Genomic DNA, 21,683 nt, shown 5'->3' on the forward strand with positions numbered 1-21,683 from the left:
GTATTTGAAAGGGACTCCAAACTATGAGTTAGGGTATAAGAATGATAACAATTTTACATTGAAAGCATATATATATGTTGATTGGGCTGGATGCGCATATGGAATAATAAGTACAAGCGGTGACACATTATTATTGGGAGACAAATTGGTCTCTTGGATGAGTAAGAAACAAGATTTAATATCATTAACTACTAAAAAGGCATAATACATTGCAAAACCATCTTGCTAGACTCAGATCATGTGGATGAAACAAACTCTGAAAGATATTAAGGTAGTATATGATGAAGCAATTCCTATTTTGTGTGATAATAATAGTGTTACTAATATTTCAAAGGATCTATTGATGCATTCAAGGAATAAACACATTACAATCTGGCATCACTTCTTAAGGGAGAATTTTGTAGAGAAGGAGGTTAGATTGGAGTATATATCTAGTAAAGAACACATTGTAGATATCTTCACTAAGGTGTTGGAAAATGATACCTGTGATTATCTTGAGTAGATTTTGGGGGTCATTTCCCCTCATTCTTTAAACTAAATGCATTTAGGTGGTGCATTCATCTTGGTGGAGTTCTAGATTTTATCTTTTACTCCTTGATTGATGTAGTGATTGCTCTCAAGGATAGAAGTGATTAGTGTAGTTATCAAAGTTTATCAACAAGAGAGAGAGAGTGTCTAGTAGAGTACCCTTTATCTTTGATGTTAAAGGGGAGTGAGATATATATTGATTGAGAGATTAGGAAATATCTCAATTGTATGCGTTCTTTGTTGTTGGTGGTGTTTCTATCAATGACAAAGGGGAGAATATTAGAAATTTGAGTTGTTATGCTATGTTGTCATTGATGTCAACCTATCTTGTATTGTCATTGATGTCACTAGACATTGCAAATGGTCTAGAGGTGAGTGTTATAGTATCGGTGTGTGGTGTAGTAAAGAGGAGATATTTCTAGAAGGTTGATGTAGTGGAAGTCTTAATATGCAAGAAAGAGTATTTAATGTGTGTTTGCATACAAATTTTGTCACCTTGCTCTATATTCTGACACTCGAACATGCAACGAACTACTCAAATAGTTGAGATAGGTGTGATGTCCTTCTACACCTACTCCCTGCTTCTTTTACAAGATACAACTACCTGTCAAATCTTTGCAATGAATGATAACTATGGATGCTTTTAACTAGAAAGCAATGAAAGTTATAGCTTTTAACCAAAAATCTTTTAAAAGGCATCAAATTAAACTATATAAAGAAGAAATACAAAAAGAATCTTCTAATTGATTCTCACCCATGCATCAAAGTGCAAGGGGGATTAGAAGACCCAGCACAAAAACTTGAATATTGAAACATCATTGTCATTCAATATTTATACAAAGATAAACACTTCATGAAAATTAAACAAGGATAAATCAAATTGTCTAATATTCCATCACAAAAAGAGAAAACAAAGATGCATTCAACATATGAAGAATGAATTTTCATCCACCATAGCACAAAGTCTATAAATTTCATAAAACTGTCACAAAGATTTCTATTTCAAAATATCAAAGATAACTGATCAAAACATATAAAACAGTGTTTTTCCTTCTAAAAAACAACACAAAGTTTGCATTCCCAAATAAAAGATCCATTCAGATTAGCTTTCCAAAACATAAATAACTAACCCATACATTTCAATTTTTAAGAGATAATGGCTTCTTGAAGACAACTAGTTAAAAATGCAAGTGTTTAAAATAATAATAATTAAACGGCCTTCCAGAGCCAATAATTTTTGAGAAAGAGAATAAAATATTGTTAGTTTATAGATTTGTCTTCCCAAAATAATCGTAAAAATGACTTAATATGCCTAGCATGAAAACAAATGAGAAACTAATAGTTGGGGAGATTGCTAACTGAATCAACAATCTTCCTCTAAATTTTAGAGGTATAGCTCCCTCATATGATAAGTTTGGGTTTTTTTGGGGGTATGTTTTTAACCAAAAAGCAATAAAGGAAAACTAGCATTCATACATAACCATGAAACAGATGTGATTATGAATTTATAATCAAAGGGGGACAAAGATAAATGACACAAAGTTCACTCACTCAACACCCACTAAAAATATCAAGGAAAAAAATAACAATTCATTTGGATGCAGTGGAGATTTGACTCAAAGTTTCCATAATAATCACACACACAATCTAATATTATAGATAAAATATTCAACATCGATTGTAAATTAGAAAGAAAATGACAATCAAAAGGAAATATACATGAACGTAAAGTTTCAGAAATTTCCTTTTGTTCGCTAAACAAAATAAGAGAGTACAAAGACTCTATGCTTTTATACAAAGATCATGCTTCCAAAAGAAAAATATTGTGATCTCACATTTCTACAAGAAAATAAACAACAAAATTTCTAGAAATTACTTTTGATTGAGTCTCATTCATGCATAAAAGTACAAGGGGGATCATAAAATATGGATCCACTCCCATTTATTTTTTTACATATTTATATATTTTTCTCTTGCCCCTGTAGTTTCTATAAATGATACTTTTAAATGACAATTTGTTTCTTTAAAAAGATGAAAAGTCTAAAGTCTATAGCCTTTATTCCTTGCCTTTTTTCTTTCTGTTGTGCTCTATACTTGCCTTCTTCTTTTTTTTAAAGTTGGATTTTTTTATTTTTCGTAGTCAAAAAATTGGATTTTTTTTTTTGCTCCCTTTGGTCTATCGACAAATCAAAGAATTAGGGAAATTTGCAACTCTGGAACGCCATAACCCAAAAACTTGATAAAGGTTGACTATGAGCTTAAGACTTAGTAAAAATTATGGGAAATATTTTTCAAAGAAAGGACATAATGTGGGAAAGGCCTGAATTCAAAAGAGAAGATTTTTTTTTTCAAATTTTGGGGTAACAAATATGAAAAGAGCATTAATCATGTCAAGACACATCAGCACCCTCTAGTTCGCTAATCAATTCCACAACATCATCTAACACCAATTCAATGTCATTGCCCAAAGAGTACTTTGAAAACTAAATTCCTCATCATCAGGCTATCAACCTAACAAGAAACTATAGAAGAAAACAAGAGTGTGAAAAGTTTCTAGAAAGTTCTATTGACCAATTATTAAGACGAGTGGAGGCTCTATTATTAATGGACTAGACTTAAACATATCGACATATCAGACAATCGATGAACAAAGAGAATTCAAACTACAAAACGTGAGGGCTTGAGTTAAGAAAATGAGTGATATGATGATGTTATGAGGGGTGGGTTCTCTTAGAGATAACTTTGATGTTGCACTATGACTTAAACTTTACATAGTTGATCGGTCAATCGAGGAAAATAAGAATCAAGGCAAATAAAGTTTTGGTTCTAGGATGCCATAAAAGGCTGACTGCGCAACAGGTAAAGCTTATGGATTAACAAATAAGGGGGATAAAATAAGGAATAAAACTATGACCAAAATGTGGGTAACAATGTTCTAGTGGAAGAATGTTTTGCATTCCTCCAATATGTGAATATTATGTGTTGCATCTTTGGATATAATATTTTTGTTCTATGTACATTGCACTATAAGGTTTGTAGGTCCTTTGTTATTTAAATGGTAGATTTGGTTGTTTCCATTTCTGGCAGTAAGGTTATCTATTAGAATTGGTGTGGATAATGCTTTATGAATTTCAAACATATGGACTCAAGTACTATGGTTTGGAGGACATATTTTGTGTAGTGTTCTGATTCAACTTTTTGGTGATGATTTGATTGGAATGTGAAGTTATAATGTTTTGAGTTCAGTTTTGTCATCTATTCTAGTTTCTAGTTGACTGTAGAGGTGTATCAAACTTGGATCGTATACTTTTATTCTAGGTTTACTTTGGAGAATGAGTTTAGTTAGTTTTTTGGGTCTCACCATGACGTGTGGATATTCATGTTGTGCAATTTTTGTTGGAGGATAACTTTGGGTCAATAGGTTAATGTGCTTTAAAATTTATCTACACATTTCATTTGATGTCAACCTTAGAGGATGTGTTAGAATGTGTAGTTCAGTGGAATTGACTTATATTAATATGTTGTGATGTATTTGGGTTCTTTCTATCTCTTGGAGTGGACTAGAATGGATATTTTAGGTTTGGGTGGTCTAATCTATGTAATAAAGTATATTCTATTTATGGATAACCTTGTCAAGGGTTTTAACGATTAATCTTGTATATAAAAAAGTACAAATATGTGAGTAAAGGCATGGGATGTGTTTGAATTAACAAGAAGTGTATGTGAATGATTTGCAATCAGATTTGATGTTAGAGATGCACAAAAGTCAGTTGTGAAGAGATTTAATAATGATATCTTCAGTATATCAATAGTGTTTTGAGATAGTGTTTGAATTCAAATGTGTTTTTGATGATATTAATTGCTTGAAACAATGGTTCAAGAAAAATTTCATGATCAGGAGATCTTATTCTTTTCAATTCAACTATTCCTTTCTCTATCAAAAGACAGTTTGTCTCATGGTAGCTTTTTGTATCTTGCTCCGAGATAGTATGTTCTAGTTTTTCAAGTCATTTATATCCTTCCCTAAGTTTGTGCACCCTATTTCTATAAGTCCTCTTAGGAGGAATGAGTTCTAGAGGCAACAATGTAATAAATTATATTCATATTGTGTGTGATTCTCATCATGGTTTTTCCTTTCTTGGGTTTTCCACGTAAATTTGGTGTTCATGTGTTTATTGCATTTTGTGCTTTCATGATTTGTTATATTATGATTATATGATTAAGGTTTAAATTTTGAAGATCAATAATTAAGCATTGTTGAGGTATGGACTAATTCAACTCCCCTCTCAGTCCTGTAGTGTTCTCAACACCATAGCCCCAACATGATCAAAGAACTCAATCAAAACCTGCCAAAGGAAGAGTTGAACAATGATCTCCAAACCAAGAGGATGCAACTATACATCCTTTGTCAATAGAACCAAAGATGTCAAAATCACACTACAATCTAAAAGTAGAATCTAAGAGCCTCACATGAAACCAACACCCATTACAAAAGATCATCCATCTTACAATCAAATATTGTACATGGCTCACAATAAACTGCAACCATAATACCTTAGAACCAAAATCTTGAAAAGAAGATAGAACATATTATGTGACTGCATAAAGCTCCCATTGAAAGTGATACCGAGTAATGTTGCACATATGAGTCTTAATTTCTTGTTTGTGGTCTATAAATTGTTCCGAAAGTTCCATGACACAAAAGTATATGGCTATATTTGGATGTTGGTCTACATGTCTATCAGTAAGTGATATTATGTAGAGTATGCAGATTTTGTGCAGGATGGTGTGTTGATTTCAAGAATTTGAGGATATGCTATGGAAACTAACTATAAGTGTTATGGATGGTGTATACGGTGAAAATGGATAGTGAAAACAATAATATTGAAAGACTAACAAAGATCTAACCACAAAACCCTATCCTAACAATGAAATTGATCCACCATACACAAATGAAGATACCTAATACCATGCAAATAAACAAAATAACAAGATATACCATTCACATGTCTAGTAGGGTTTCAATATCCATTTCTTCCTATATTCATTGATCTTGTTTGATATATTTGCTCTCAGATTTTATGTATGCACAAGATCTCAACAAAGAACGAAAAATGTGGTTGATAGCTTGATTGCAAGAAGGCTTGATTCTGTCATTAGGTTTAATAATGAAGGAGAGTATCCTCTTATATAGAGAACACTATAGGAAATGGAGGGATAAGATTAAGAGGTGTAAAGATAAATGGTCGACTAGGATTAAAGGGTAGGTAGAGGAAATAATTAAATGATAAAGGGGGTAGGTAAGAGAATAATTAAGAGATGAATGACATGTGTCATGGGTAGAACGGGCTAATGAATTAATTAAATAAATAAATATTTATTTAATTAATAGAGGAAGTGGGATCAATTAAATAAATAAAAGTATTTATTTAATTTAGGAAAAGGAAAATTTAAATAAATGAAAGTATTTATTTAAATTAGAATAAGGCTAGAAAGGGCTAAAGTGAATTAATTAAATAAATAAGAATTTATTTAATTAATAGAAGAATTAGGATTAAATAATTAAATGAATAAAAATATTTATCTAATTAGATAGGACAATTTTAGGTGTCTACATTTTGCCCCTCTTTGAGACAATGCAACTTGTCGAGTTGGCTCAAAGAAGAAAAAATGATACACACCCCAAGATGGGAATGATATGCCCCCTCGAGAGATTGGATGGAAAAATTGAAAGGGTTATAGACAATCTCTTGATAAGAAAGAAAGGCTAGAAAGGGTTGACAAGATAGAGTGACAAGGTCACATAGGAAGAAGAGACTGACACGAGAAACTAGGGTTAAGTAGCCTATATGATAGGGTCACAAGAAAAAAATCCTCATTTGCATCCACACACGTAAGAGATCTAAGTACAAGAGAGAGGTTAGAGCAGTTAGAGCAATCAACGATGATGGATAGAGTTCATAGATTCGGTCAAGTCTAGTGATATTAGAGACCAAATGACATGGGTGAGCTGGTAAGTACCTCAAAGCCTCTATTAAATTTTTTTCATTTATTGTTGTCATTAATGCATTTTAGGGTAGATAAGAAAAACTATGAAATTGGTGTTTTGCACTACGAACATGTCTAGGTCAGTGTCAGACACATCTAGGTAGGATAGGTGTGTCTAGGTTAGGTTTGGTCACGTATGCTAATGTAATTGCATCTAGGTTTGATAGGGACACGTCTATGTAAAGAAGGAACGTATGTGTCATAAAGACGTGTTTGTGAAAGACAAGCATGTCTATGTTAGTTAGATGAGAGAGGGGGGGGCTGAATTAGATAAACTCACAATACAATGATCTATCCAGATTCAACCTCGGTAGAGCTTACTTGATATGAAACTATGAGTGTAAATCATTCAAACTCATAAACTGATAAACTTGAAACAACAAAACACATTTCACACTAGATTTAACGTGGAAACCCAAATAGGGAAAAAACACTGTGGGATTTCGGACCCACAAGAAAATATACTCTTCTAGAGTATGCTCGGCTAAAAGCCAATCCTGTTAAAGATTACATAAACACATTTGCTAGATGTGACCCGGTCAAGGGATTTCCCTCAGATCTATCAGAATCTTGCACTTTGTTAGAAGTGACCTTGTCAAAGGATTTGAAACACTCATTCAGAATGTTACCTTGCTAGAGAATTTACAAATAAGACTGTTAGGTCCACTCGGTTAAGAGATTTCCTGTCACTTACAAAAATAAATAATAGTAATAAAATATATCTGCAAATTCACATCTGAAATGTTAAAGCAGACTCTATGTGCTCAAAATAATCTTGTCAAAAGACTAATCTTCCTCCTTGCTGGTCTTCTCAATCTATTCTTCAATCAGACTTCAATCTTCTGTACTCGGTAATCACCTCTACAGTATCACTGCTCTTCTATTTGTCCACATACTTTGTTCATCAACTATTCCTTATTTATAAGCAATTCCTAACCACTTAATCTCCTTAATCACATTTCCCATGATTAATCTTAGCCATCAGATCTTCAAAATTGACTAGGCTCATTGAATCCTTCAAACTGAAAAATGTTTTATCTTTCCTTGAAACTTGTATTCCTTCCTTGGTACTTGTGCTCGGTTATGACCGTTCAATCTGTGCTGTAGATCCAGCTCTTGAATTTTCATTGCCATTGATCCTGAACAAACTTCTTGCACAACATTCCAATCTTATATAAATCTCCAACTCATTGGCATCCTTCATTTAATAATGTATTCATTCATCCAATGCATTATGTTACTGCTCGGTTGATACTTGGTAAATACTGAACTTTACTTGGTAACTTCTTTCTTCTTTAACTGACACTAATAACCTCGGTGTTTACCGACTAGCTCCTTGCTCAGTAAAATAGAACAGTATCAAACCTTTACTCATTCTGTTACATGAAATATTTTCTCCTTCTTATTCAATCTTTGAATACACATATAGAGGATATAAAAACAATCAAAATAACATAATCTCATCACTATCTAACTCGGTAATAGTTTCCCATTGAATAACTTATTACTCCCCTTCATTTTCACATTCTTTCTGTGTCACTTACCGACATCTTTATACTCATCAAAACATACTCTTTAAGATATGGCAACATCATACCGAATCAGAAAATCAATTGCTTGACATCAATGACAAAATAATATTATTAAGACAGTAATCATCCTTTATCAATTATATCATCAATCTCCAACAACCTTCTCAATATCATCATACCAACAAACTTAATGTAATGCCAATAGTCTATGTAGGACAACAGTGTGTCTGTGTTGTACAAGCATGTCTAGGGTAAGCAAGCACGTATGGGTTGATGAAACCCATGTCTATGTTGTAAAAATGCATTTGTGTCTAAGTAGGATCAAATTGGCAGTTCTATGATGAACATACGTTTTCAATTGGATAAGTTGCTGAGAGGATACACTCAAGCAAGTGCCCTAGGGAGACAAATTATGAAATAGGCTAGAATTGACAATTATGTGATAAACATGCATTTCCAATTGGATAATTTGTTGAGAGGATTCACTCAAACAAGGCCTCTAAATAGGATCAAGTGCAATGTGATGAACATATACACTAGGATGCAACACCATGTGATAGACATAAGCACTAGGATATAAGTAGCACTATGTGATAGACATGAGTACCACTAGGATTGACATGATTGGTTTGCTTGGATGCAGGAGTACTTGCTTCAGATAGAGTCACGAGAGAGATTCCCTGTGACACAAAGGTTACGATCATAGTTGAACTTTGAGGAGCAGATAGTTGTCGAGGGTATGCGATTGAGACATATCATGTATCTGCCTAAGATTCGGGCAAATAGAAGATTATTGATTGCTCTAGTAGAGAGATGGCACTCTAAGACCTGTTCGTTTCATTTGCCGACTGGAAAAATTTTAATTACTTTAGAGGATGTTTAAAGGATTTTGAGGATACTGATCCACGATGAGCTAGTGTTGTATGATAGAGAGGGTGACAGGGATACACTAAGACAAGTCTTTGGTGACTTAGCATTGGAGATGAGATCAAGTTATGTCAGCTGGGATGTTATGCTAGCTATTGGACAAAGACTGCCGACAGTAGTTGGAGGAGTGATTAGTGGTTACCTTTTTCTAGACAGGGCAATGCAAGGTATGGCTATTGGTTGGGGGAGAACTCTAGAAACACTGGTGACACAACACACTAGATATGCATGGGGTCTATGTGTATTATCATACTTGTATCATGAGCTGCACCAGTTTGTATATCTTGATGGCTACAAGTTAGGGTGCAGGGTGACTCTATTATAGGTGTGGTCATATGAGCACATTACAGTGACTAAACCGTTTCATTTCAGAGGGAGAGGGCATGGATAATCCTACACACACTTATATAGTATGATCACTTGCCAACCACAGATTTGGAAAGTAGGCCATTGGAGACGGGTGATAGATAAAATAGATAGTGTCATATGGAGACCCTATCTTGACTGTGAGGATTGGGAGGAGGATGCTATAGAGCTTCCATATATTTTTTAGGAGAAGGTATTTGATCAAGCGGACACCCTATATACTATCTACATACATCTTATTGATAGGGTATGCAAACAGTTTGGGCAACAATAGAGGATGCCTTGGGGATCAAGAGAGTTTGCATGAACAGTGTGAGAGAAGGCTCACTGGGGGCCAATTTTGTCCTATGATGTTGTGGTTACAAAGTTCAAGAAGATGGTTCCTATGCCTTCAGATCTATTGAGGGATATGGTTGATGCAGGCATAGATGCAGAGTATGATGCCTATTTTGTAGCACATCCTATATTGAGGTTGACATATCCAGATGAGCCTATGGTAGCGGATGATGATGATGATGATGATGATGATGATGATGAGCATAGAGGTGGAGGGAGACAAAGAAGATGGAGGAGAGGATTAGCGAGGAGGGTTGTGAGGGGCAAGGGTGGAAAGAGGGATGTTGGAGATAGGGCTAAGGAGGGAGGCCACCGAGACCATTAAGGGGTAGAGGAGGACAAGTCTTACAAGTTAGTGGATAGATATATGGACACGTACCAAGGAGAGATGAATAGGGACATGCTAGGTAGGAGGAGGTTGTTTAGGGTGGAGATGAGGAGGAGGATGAGATGCTAGCCCTATGAGAGATTATAGAAAGATAGGCCGATGAGATTGAGGATCTCAAGAGAGACATGAATCAATTGAGGTGACAGTTAGCAAAGATGTAGAGGGAGAGGGATCAGGCCATTTAGTGATATACAGTTGTAGAGGAGGCACTAAGAGTAGGGAGAGCAGTAGGAGAGGGAGATCATGGAGTAGGGTATGCATATGTCCTATGAGCAGGGGAGGAGATCAGATACTGGAGAGATCTTTACTATGCAACAATTCCTTTTGAGCTCAGGGCATGGAGTTATAGGAGAGCCTCCTAGACTACAACCACCAGGAGAGACAAGAGGCAAGCATTGAGTGGTGGGGTCATGGGTCCACCTGCACCACTAGGAGGAGGAGATAGAGGAGGTAATCCTAGAGCAGGGACTTTGAGAGCTCAGATTCCTTCGAGGCTAGCTGGCTCCGAGGGAGGGAGTTCATCATATCTCTTTTGGATCCCATTTTGTATCAGTTTTTGTATGATTATGTAGACACCTACGGGTGATTTTGTAGCCTTATGAGATATTGACATCATTATATTATGAAACTTATTATTTGTTTTATATATATGAGATGACTCATTCCTTGCGGAAGCTATATGCATGTGTACTATGTCCTTATGATTCTATATGATGATGTAGTTTATGTATGCATGTTGTTATAATGATTCTATGATGCTTATGATGATTTTATGATACTTATGAATGCAAAAAATATATACATGATGATATGCAATAATTTTTTGTTCTTTTTCTGTTTTATATGCTTATGCAAATGTGGATGTACTATATGTAGATGGATGTATGATAATTGACATATTATAATTATTTACATGATGAGAATGCAGATGTATATATGATATACTAATCAGTGGTGTGTGCAGGATGTGATGCTATCATGATTTCTATATGTATGTATGAAATGAGATATGCTAACATGTGATGATGTCGGTGTAAACTACATGAAATGCAGATATTTTTGGTGTGTTATTATACTCAGTCATGTGATAGAAGACTACATGAACTCAAGGAAGGATGATGGAGGTCAATCACGAAAGGGGAATGGAAGGTAGAAGATATGGAACTGAAAGATCTTCTTGTGCTTTATCATAATTGAGATTTATTATGGAAAATAGGTTATGATCATCGAGGTATAGATTCACCCCAGAAAGCCATTGTACCCGTTTGCATGAAGATCAGACAGTCGCAAACAAGGAATGTCCCAGTTCACACTAGACTCATAGTGTCCTCATATCCTTGGACAAGTCATAGCATTACTAAGAGACAATCCACAAACAACAAAACAATAGTAGGTGAATCATATCCCATCCTCACCTTTCTAGTCAAAGACATCTTGGAGATATAATCTTTAGTCAAAGACATCCCAAAAAAGCTAAAAGACATGTCACCAAAAAGATAAAATCAAAAGAAAACCAAGACTTGACACCAACACACAATGAAGTCTTCAAGTTATTTGTGTTTCTTGCCACCTATGTTAACATGTTTTATTTGGTTGCAATGTTGTCATCCTAATAAAGGACGGATTATGTTGAAAACCCTATTGTTGCCAAAGTCTGCTGAAAGATTTGACTTGTTGAAAGCCCATTGTTGATTGTGTCTCATCTGAAATTGACTGAATCTATGAAATTGATACTTTATTGCAAAGAAGAACATAACTTTATTGTGGATTGGCGATGTAAGTGACTTCTTATTGTGGATTGTGCGCGAAAATAAGGAGGAATGAAAAGATGATGATCCTCAAAACATATGATGCTCAGGTTACCACTTCCATTACTAGACTTAGTATTTTGCCCGAGTTGCAGATTGGACCTGATTTATTATGGAATGAAAGGGGTGAAAAGGAAGGATTTATTATGAATAATTAATCAATCTTAGGTAGATCAATAACAAGCCATGATGGGCATGGGTAAGTTTATTATGGATGGATAGACTGTGAGTGTGTGCAAAGTGAAAGGATGAGATTGAATCCTGAAGGAGAAAGGAGAAAGGAGAAATGTCTCTACACATGGTGCCGGTAACCCAATTTTTACCATGGTACTTGTCCAGGGCGCCACCGAAGTGGTTTTCACCGTTGGATGAATTTATTTCTTTTTTTCTTTAAAAGATATGAATTAGGATATTTTTACCTTTTTACTTTTAAAAGATATGAATTAGGATATTTTTAGTTTTTTACTTTTTTTAATTAGGATATGCACCTGATCCATAGACTATTGTGATGACATAAGGACCAAGCCAATTGGGCTCAAATTTTCCTTTTTTTTTCTCTGTCTTGCTGATTTTTAGGATTCTCTCTCAATACTAAGTCACCTACCTCAAATGTATGAGGCTTTACCTTATGATTTTAGTTGCAACTCATTCTCTGTTGATAAGCCTTAAGATGATTAAAAGCAATTTGTCATCACTCATCCAATAGTTCTAGCTCTTGTAAGCGGGAGACCATAGTCTTCATCATCGATTATATCACACAAAGAGACTCGTAAGGATGGTAACTCAACCTCAATAGGCAAGATAACTTTGTCACCATAGAAAGTGAATAAGGAGTGGCTCCAGTAGGTGTGGGAACACTTGTGCGATAAGCCCAAAGTGTGGGATTGAGTTGGATGTGCCAATTTTGGCCAGAGTCATCGATTGTCTTTTTTAGGATTCTTAGAATGGTTTTGTTAGACGCCTCAACTTGACCATTACCTTGAGGGTAGTATGGAGTGGAGAAGCAGTGGTTAATATGGAAGTGATCACAAAGTTCACGAACATCCTAATTTTTGAAGGGACGTCCATTATCTATGATGATGAAAAGAGGGACACCATACCAACAGATGATGTAATTGAGGATGAATATCGCAATTTATTCTCCCATGACTTGGGTGAGAGGAACGACTAAAATCTATTTTGTGAAATATTCTATGATAGTGATCATGAATTTATGGCCATTGGAAGAAGGAGGGTGAATCTTGCCTATAAGATCGAGAACCCACTAACAAAAGGACCAAGGAGTCGCAATCGGTTGAAGTTCTTGAGTCGGTGCATGAATGAGGTCTCCATGAATCTGACATTGCTTAAATTTCTTGACAAACTGATATGAGTCTTTTTCCATAGTGGGCCAGTAGTATCCAGTCCTAATAAGTTTCTTGGCTAAGGTCGGACCACTAGAAGGGTCACCACATATACCTTCATGAACCTCTCATAATGCAATCTGAGCTTCGTCACTTTCTAAACATCTAAGAAGAGTTTCATCTAGACCTTGATGGTAAAGGGTATTGGCTAAAATAACGTAGTGAGAAGATTGGTGGATGAAAGTATGGTGTTGATTGTTGGATAGGTCAAGGGGAAGGGTATTGTTGTGAAGGTAAGTAAAAATGTCACCGTACCAAGGAGAATCGAGACCAACAACACATATCATCTCAGCAAGCATGATCTCATATGAGGGAACCAAAAGGTATCCACAAAGAACTCATAATGGGTCTCATTATACAATAAATCAATCAATGAAGCAATAGTAGCCATGACATCTACAGCTTGATTGTTTTCTCTTTAAATTTTCTCAAAGATTATCTCTATGAAGTATTGTTTGAAGTCATCTACCATTTTCTTATAAGGCAATAATTTTTCATCTTTTGTTTGTAGTCATCATTTGCTTGACAAATTACAAGTTAAGAGTCCCCCAAAACATGAAGTTCATGGATCTTCCACTAAACCATAGTTCATTAACCTGTTGTTAATGCCTCATACTCTACTATGTTATTAGTGCAAGGAACTGATAATTGATAGGATTTAGGAATAGAATCCCCCTAAGGTGTGATAAAGAGGATGCCATCTCTTGTGCCATACTGCATGTATGAACCATCAAAGTATAATTTCCAAGGCTTTGTGTGTGTCACCATCAGAATGGATTCATCCATAAACTCTGAAGTCATAGGAGTATCATCAGTCATTGGTGCATCTACCAATTGATCTACAATAGCTTGTCCTTTGATTGCTTTTCTATCTACATATTCGATGTCAAATTCACTCAAAATTATAACCCATTTAGCTAATCTACCAGTGAGTGTTGCCTTATTGAGAAGATATTTTAGTGGATCTATTCTTGTAATGAGCTTAGTTTTATGGGTTAGCATGTAATGTTGTAATTTCTGTGAGGCAAAAACTAGAGCAAGACATGCATGCTCAAACAATGTGTAGTTAATCTCATAGCCAACCAAAGTACGACTGATGTAATATGCTGCTCTTTCTTTGCCTTCATTGTCCTGTTGTGCCAAGAGTTACCCTAGTGTTGTTTGTGTAGCTGATATGTAGAGTAACAGGGGTTTTCCTTGAACTGGCCACATCAAAACTGGTGGATTTAGGAGATAATATTTGAGTATCTGAAAAGCCTGTTGACATTTATCATCCCACTTGAACTTTATGTTTTTGTGGAGTAGATGTTGAAAAGGATGACATTCATCTGCAAGTTGAGCACTGAATCTTCATATAGACTAGAGTCTTCCCTGTAGAGACTGAAGTTGACTGATATTATTTGGTGGTGGCATTTCTAATATAGCTTTGACTTTTGTTGGATCAGCTTCAATTCCTATCTTGAGACAATGTATCGAAGGAGCTTCCAAGAGGTTACTCCAAAGACACACTTCTTAGGGTTTAATCGAACTTTGTATTTTTCTAATTGATCAAAGATCACTGAAAGGATGTCCAAATGTGTTTCTCTTTCTAATGATTTACCCAAGAGGTCATCAACATAATCTTCCATGGTAACAATATGCATAAGATCATGGAAGATGGTATTCATAGCACTTTGGTATGTGGAAACTGCGTTCTTTAGTCTGAAGGGCATGAAATTCCAAAAAATAGTTCCCCAAGGACAAGTAAATGTTGTTTTGTGTTGATCTTCAAGTGCGATTTTTATCTGGTTGTAGCTGAAAAATCCATCCATCAAAGATAACATTGCATGACCACCTGTAAGATCCACTATCAAGTCAATATTTGGTAGCGGAAAATCGTCTTTAGAACAAGCTTTGTTAATGTCTCTGAAATCCATATATATTCTGATGCTACGATCTAGCTTGCTGACAGGTACTAAGTTAGAGATCCACTCAGGGTAATCAATTGGTCTTATGAATCCAACATCCAATAGTTTCTCAAGTTCTACCTTTACTAATAGTGCCACTTGTGGATGTGTTTCCTTAATTTTTGTTTCACTGGCTTTTCTCCTGGTGTAACTATCAAAGGGTGCATAACTAGATCAGGATCTAGTCCAGGCATATCTGCATATGACCATGCAAAATTGATTTGTCGTTCTATGAAGAAACTTATGAACTTTGGTCATTCTTTTTTTGTCAGGGATTGTGCTAAGAATATGTTGTGCAGAATCTCTTCTATGCCAATTTTTGTCTTGATAGTTTCCTCCACCAACATGGATGATTTATCTTGATATGATGCCATCGGGAGAATGTTGATCCTTCCATCTTCGGGTGCCTCAGAGAGGTTTTCACCCTTGGATACATCCTTTCTTTTTACGTTTTAGAGTCAAAAAACACCATAGTGTGGTTTTCACCATAAGACCTATAATTTGTTTTTATTTTTATATTTTTGCGACTAGACGGCCCAACACCCTCACTGAAGTATGCAACACTATTGAGTTCTATAGTGTATCCTACTTTATGGTCCCCAAGTGGAAAATCATCTTGTATGCGCAAGTAGTCTATGAAAGCATCATCATTTTCAAATGTGCCTAGTTGTAAAGGTCCTTCTTGGTCCCAATCAATGAGTTGTGGGTGAACAAGGGGAAGACCATCGATGTTTTCAAAGTCAGTGGGAGTAAGGGTAAGACATAATTGTCTTCAGCTATGTCAAGGTAATTGTCGAGGTCATTTCTAGCACTCTCCTCATCTGTTTCAATCGTAAACAAATCCAAATTGACATCACTAGAAGCACATTCAAAAATGGGAGTCCTCACTCTACGTGATTTCGACCTAGAACCTAGAAACAGAGACTGTTTGGGATCCTCAAAAGTTTTTTCTTTATCATTTTCTTCTTGTGATGTAGACTCTAAAGTAGTTTGACTGACCCTAAATTTTCTATTGAACTCTTCTTCCTCTATGGGTTCACTTGGTTCTCTAAATATTTTGGTGAGCTCATAATCACTAGATGATTTATCTAAACCCCATTCCCATTCATTGGAATCGATGGAATAGCGTTTCTTTTGTTGATCATTAGAGTCTATGATTTGCAATGCTTCTTTAGATTTGTGAGTACCTAATCTGAAGGGTATGAAACCAAGTCCTTCGGAGCACTGATTTTTTAATGTTAACTCTGGTTGCAACAGTTGAGTGATACCTTCTTTTCTTAAGCTAAGAGGGATCTTACCATCATACCACTAGTACCAAACCGGTATTGAGAGGGGGGGGTGAATCAATACAAACACAAATATAGTCCAAAACCGGTTTGATGGCAAACACTCACAATGATTGATAAATAGAGATACCGGTAAAACAGAGTGCAACCGGTAGCATCCAGTATAGCTCAATCAATCATGAACCGGTCACTCACTAAGATTTTCTCTTAGCTCAATACCACATTATCATAATATTCACATGCATGAACTAGTAGACTTTACCATCAAATCTTCACAACAGTGAGTTCAATATGTTTTATAGACAGGCATAAAACATAGAAACTTTCATGTGCATAATAGATAAAACAAAGTATCACAAGACAAAAGCATTTCACATGACACACATATTTTTCACATGGAAACCCAACTGGGAAAAACCACAGTGGGGATGAATACCCACAAGCTGCTTTTTGAACTCTTTAGAAGTCCGCTCTGTTAGGAGCCTTGTCCAGTTAAGAACATTACAATAGGTTCTGGTAGGAACCGATCCTGTTAGGGATCACCCGGTTAAGGGTTAAAACCGATAGGGTCACCTTGTTAGAGGATTTTAAGAACTCAATAGCTGAAAGGATCTCCTAAGCTTTTCTAGCTTCTCAGAACTCATTAGCTTTGAGTTACCCAGTTAAGGGATTTACAGCAAGCTAGTTAAGACCACCCGATTTAAGGGATTTTGAATCAAGCCAGTTAAGGCTACCCTATTAGGGGATTTTACAACTATTGAAGTGGTTAGAGATCAACAGGTATTACAATGATATGTTAACAACACTTAATACTAATACAGATCCGTTTAGGCTTCTCTTTTCCTTCTGCACATACACTTTGCAAGTATCTCTTCTCTCCTATGGTCTGGCAAGAATCTTGTATCACTTTCATTGGATGCACACTCACAACTTTTGCTAGCAACTTCAGATAGAAACCTAACATCGACCTTATAGGGAACATACAGGTCGGTAGCAAAAACCTTAAACCCTAAACCTGTTAGGTTGAGGAATTCAAACGGTTCGATCCTGATCATTGAAACATACTGCATTAAATGCACCAATCTTGAGTCGATCTCAAGACATTCTCCATCGTCCATTATCCACCGTTTTCATGGCAGCTGATAACCCATCACGTGTTATCACCATTTGATAGACTTCACACATTCCCAAGGTAGATAGGAATAGTCTTCTTTATGCAAGATCCTTCACGCACACAGAGCTTACGTGGCAACACAATCTGTCCTCCATCATACTGCTAACTCATCACACAAAGATCACCGATTGAGTCACATAGACTTGAGATACTCCAACCGGAAACCCCGAAGTGGAACCTGCCTTACCAACTGGTAGTCATATAGTGCTTCCATGTGCCGGTTTCCATAACTGCATGCCGGTTCACTTTGAACAAATGTGTCACTTCACTTTGGCATATACCGGTTCACACATATGTCGGTACCTCTTTCTTCACTTATCTCATGTGCCGGTTCACACTATGTCTCATATTGACATCAATGACAACATACAATATCATTATGTCTTCATGCCAGTTTACACAAGGCTCATGCTGGTTCACATAATGCTCATGCGGCTTCACATAATGCCAATAGAGTGATACCTTCTTTTCTTAAGCCAAGAGGGATCTTACCATCATATCCAAATTTTTGCAAGAAATTAAAACCATACTTTTCACATGGTATCTTGATGTGATCTTGTGTATCCTCTTCAACTTCTTTATAAAGCATTTTGTATAAGTCCTCTTCTTCAATCTCACCCCACTTTTGGAATATAGTAGGATCCCATTTTAGTGTAATGATAGATACCTTTTTACAAGGATGTGGTCATCCATACTCTTTTGGAGAATCCATTACTTATCTTAGGTACATAGCTTGATTTAGAGTGTAGTCACCCATGCCTTTGTCCTAATATTTCCCTTTAAGCTCACCTTGTTTTGACATTCAAGGTTTTAATGATTCAGGATCAACATATGAGGATGATGGAGTTGCTTCTCTATTGATTGGTATTATTGTTTCCAATTTTGGTCGCAGGTTATTGCAATATATGAACGAATTCGGATCACCATTAATGGTCACTTCAACTCCATTGAGTGGGAACTTGATACATTGATGATATGTAGAAGGAACTGTTACCAAATTTTGTACATGCCAAATTTAGTGCCCTAATTAAGCCTTTCATTCATTCATTTTAAAAAGGTCAAATCATGAACGAGAAATTAGAAAATGCACTATTTTTGTCTAACTTATTTGCTTCATGTGCAGATATAGGAAAAGTAAGACAGTATGTGGTTTAAAATGTGGCTCCCACGAGGGTTGTGCTCAACATGTTGTAGTTCATAGAGATATTTATGCTCCATTGCAGATGAAATGGCGTGACTATTAAAACCTTCAAGGAAATTTATTTGGCAAGTGTATCGCCAAATCCCTTGTGTGGTTGTTGGGAAAGGCCTAAAGAAACTCAGAACAAATGTGATCAGACTGTGTAAAGTTTTTTACTTGGGCGCCAAAGAGGGTTTTAAAATGCTAGAGACTTCCAAGCAGTTTCAATTGCCAGGCATGAAGAACATTTATCCCACATTGGTCACGAGGAGGAACATTTTTGTATTTAAAACCAAAGTCGCATTTATCTATAGTGTCAAAGCTTATGAGATTTTGACAAGAAGTGGCTCATGGCCCAGTGGACTCAGCATGCGCGTGCATCTTAGGGCATCCAAATTTTGTGACTGACTGGCGGGAAGAGGTTAAAGGTCAAGCAAGTAAGGAAGATCAAACGCAGATTGTGGTGATCCAACAACTATCGCTATGTCGTGATGGTTAGGTTCTTGCTGGATATCATTGTGACTTGGTGACTAATGACATGGTGGAGCAGAGGGTATAAGATCAAAGAAAGGTGGCAGACAGGTGGCGGTCTAGTGGCTGGTGACATGGCATAGATGGGTGACTTATCAAGCAGACCTTGACCGTGATGAATCTCTAAAAGGTTTTGCCAAAGGCTCAGTTCCATCGACATAGGGTGTATCGAAGAAATTAGAAGCAGTCCCGTTGAAAGAATAATATCAATGAAACTACAGGTTCGATGAGACTTGTAAATGGCTCACCAAGGGAGTAGTTTGGCAGAAAGAATGATATCTGACAGAAAAAAATGTGTGGCAGGCCCGACAGATAGGTGGTGCCCAGGCGGATCTATAGAGCCAATCAGGGGGTGACACATGTTGACACAAGACACAAGAGAGAAGATCGAATCGGGTGCTAAAGATCGAGTAGTTTGAGGGAAGATCAATGATAGTTTGAAAGATCTAAGGGCTATCGCCATACCGCTATAGAAAGAACCTCGCCAGTTATCTTCGCAACTTGGTGACAAAGCATGTGTGGAAAAGGTGAGTGCCCAAGCGAGTTAACGGTCATGCAAGTCCGAAAGATCTGACGACTGTCACTAAGGCACAAATAAAAGTTGCATGCCCAGTTATCGCTGCGACTTAGCGACAAGGTGGGTCCAAGTTCAGTGGTGGTTAAGATAGTAGTCCAAATGACAGACAAGGTGGACCCGTGAGCCAACTAGGAAGTGACACGTGGTGGGCCCAATAGATAGGGAGAGCGGCTAAGGCGAGTTAAAGGCCAAGCAGATCACAGTTGATCGACGACAATCAGAGAAGATCTGATGGTAGTTGCCAAAATTGCTTGTTAGGATTTCCATCACGACCCAGCGACTGAGTATGGAATTATCATAGGCCATTGAAATAACATTTTTGAGGCCATGCCAAGAACCAAATAAGGAAGCATTCAGTTGGGAGCATATCATCGGCCATCAGAATAAGTGTTTCAGTGCTAACCCGATGATCCGATGAAGAAAGCAATGCTAGTTACACTCAGAAGCCGAAAGTGGTGGCAGGCAAGGTAGCATCTAGGGATCCATGCGAAATGAGAAGAGAAGTCATCAGGTAGTTTGAGGTCTGATTTGAGCTTGAAAGCAAGTCTGCATGAGTCTTTCTTGTGATCTTGAGGTAATAAGGATTGATTTTCATTACCATATGGGTTAACCTTTAGTTGACTAAGAGTTTGAATTGAATTGCATGAGTTTTTCTCATGATTTTGAACCTATTTTAGTGGTTTTTATTTCTACGTGAGGATTAGTTTTCAGAAGAGATATTTTTAGTGGGAGTTCATCTTCACTCTTTCTGGAGTTATCTTTCCTCTACCTTTTGGAAGGTTTTTGTATAAAGTGAATTTTTTTTATCTTTCTTCACTAGTTCTTGATTATTCTCTTGCTGGTTTTAACAGAGAATACATTCTTGTAGCTCATATGTAGTTTTATGACAAAATTCTGAATAAAAATTATAATCTTATGCCTTATGTCTTTACAGTTCATTTTCTTATTCATGATTAAGAGCTAGTTTATTGTGTTATTGTTTAAATAACCTTTAAATTTTCTGTCTCATTTATAAGTCACAGGTTGTGCATTGTGATAAATTGGCTCATTTGGCTGATTGTGAAAGTTTAATTTCCTCTCAGTTTCTTGAAGTTTAAATCCTTTGCATGAAATATTTATGTGTTATGAACCAGAAGTTTATTTGTGCAGATTGGTGTTTTTAGGAGTGTATTTATGTCATCTTGAGATATCTTATTAATGCTTTTGGTTTAGCATTCGTGAAGTCTTTCCAGTTTTATTTTTAAGTTTTTCCTATCCCTTTTCTTGGTAAACATTTATAGTTATTCATGGGGAACTAACCCTTCATCTAGAGGTTAATTCTCACTATAGGCAACCCACAGGCCTGAGAATTATCCCATTTGTCACCAAGTTGCTTGAGCTTTTAGCTTATGCATTATGGGTGGAATTTGGGTGACAACAGGAACATCTCATATTTCCTAGATACATGGGCATCCCAAGAGTATATTGCATGTGATCTCTAAATCAAGGACTTGACATACCACATCCTTCGTAACTGGCCCAACTCTGAGAGGTAAGGTGACTATGCCCTTAGATGAGCATTCTTCGTCATCATATGATTCTATGGTGATTGCATGTGTAGAATTCATAGCCTTCATTTAATAGTGTTCAAAGTACAAATGTTCAAACCTGCTC

Source organism: Cryptomeria japonica, chromosome 9 (genome assembly GCF_030272615.1).
Source record: "Cryptomeria japonica chromosome 9, Sugi_1.0, whole genome shotgun sequence".
NCBI lineage: Eukaryota > Viridiplantae > Streptophyta > Pinopsida > Cupressales > Cupressaceae > Cryptomeria > Cryptomeria japonica.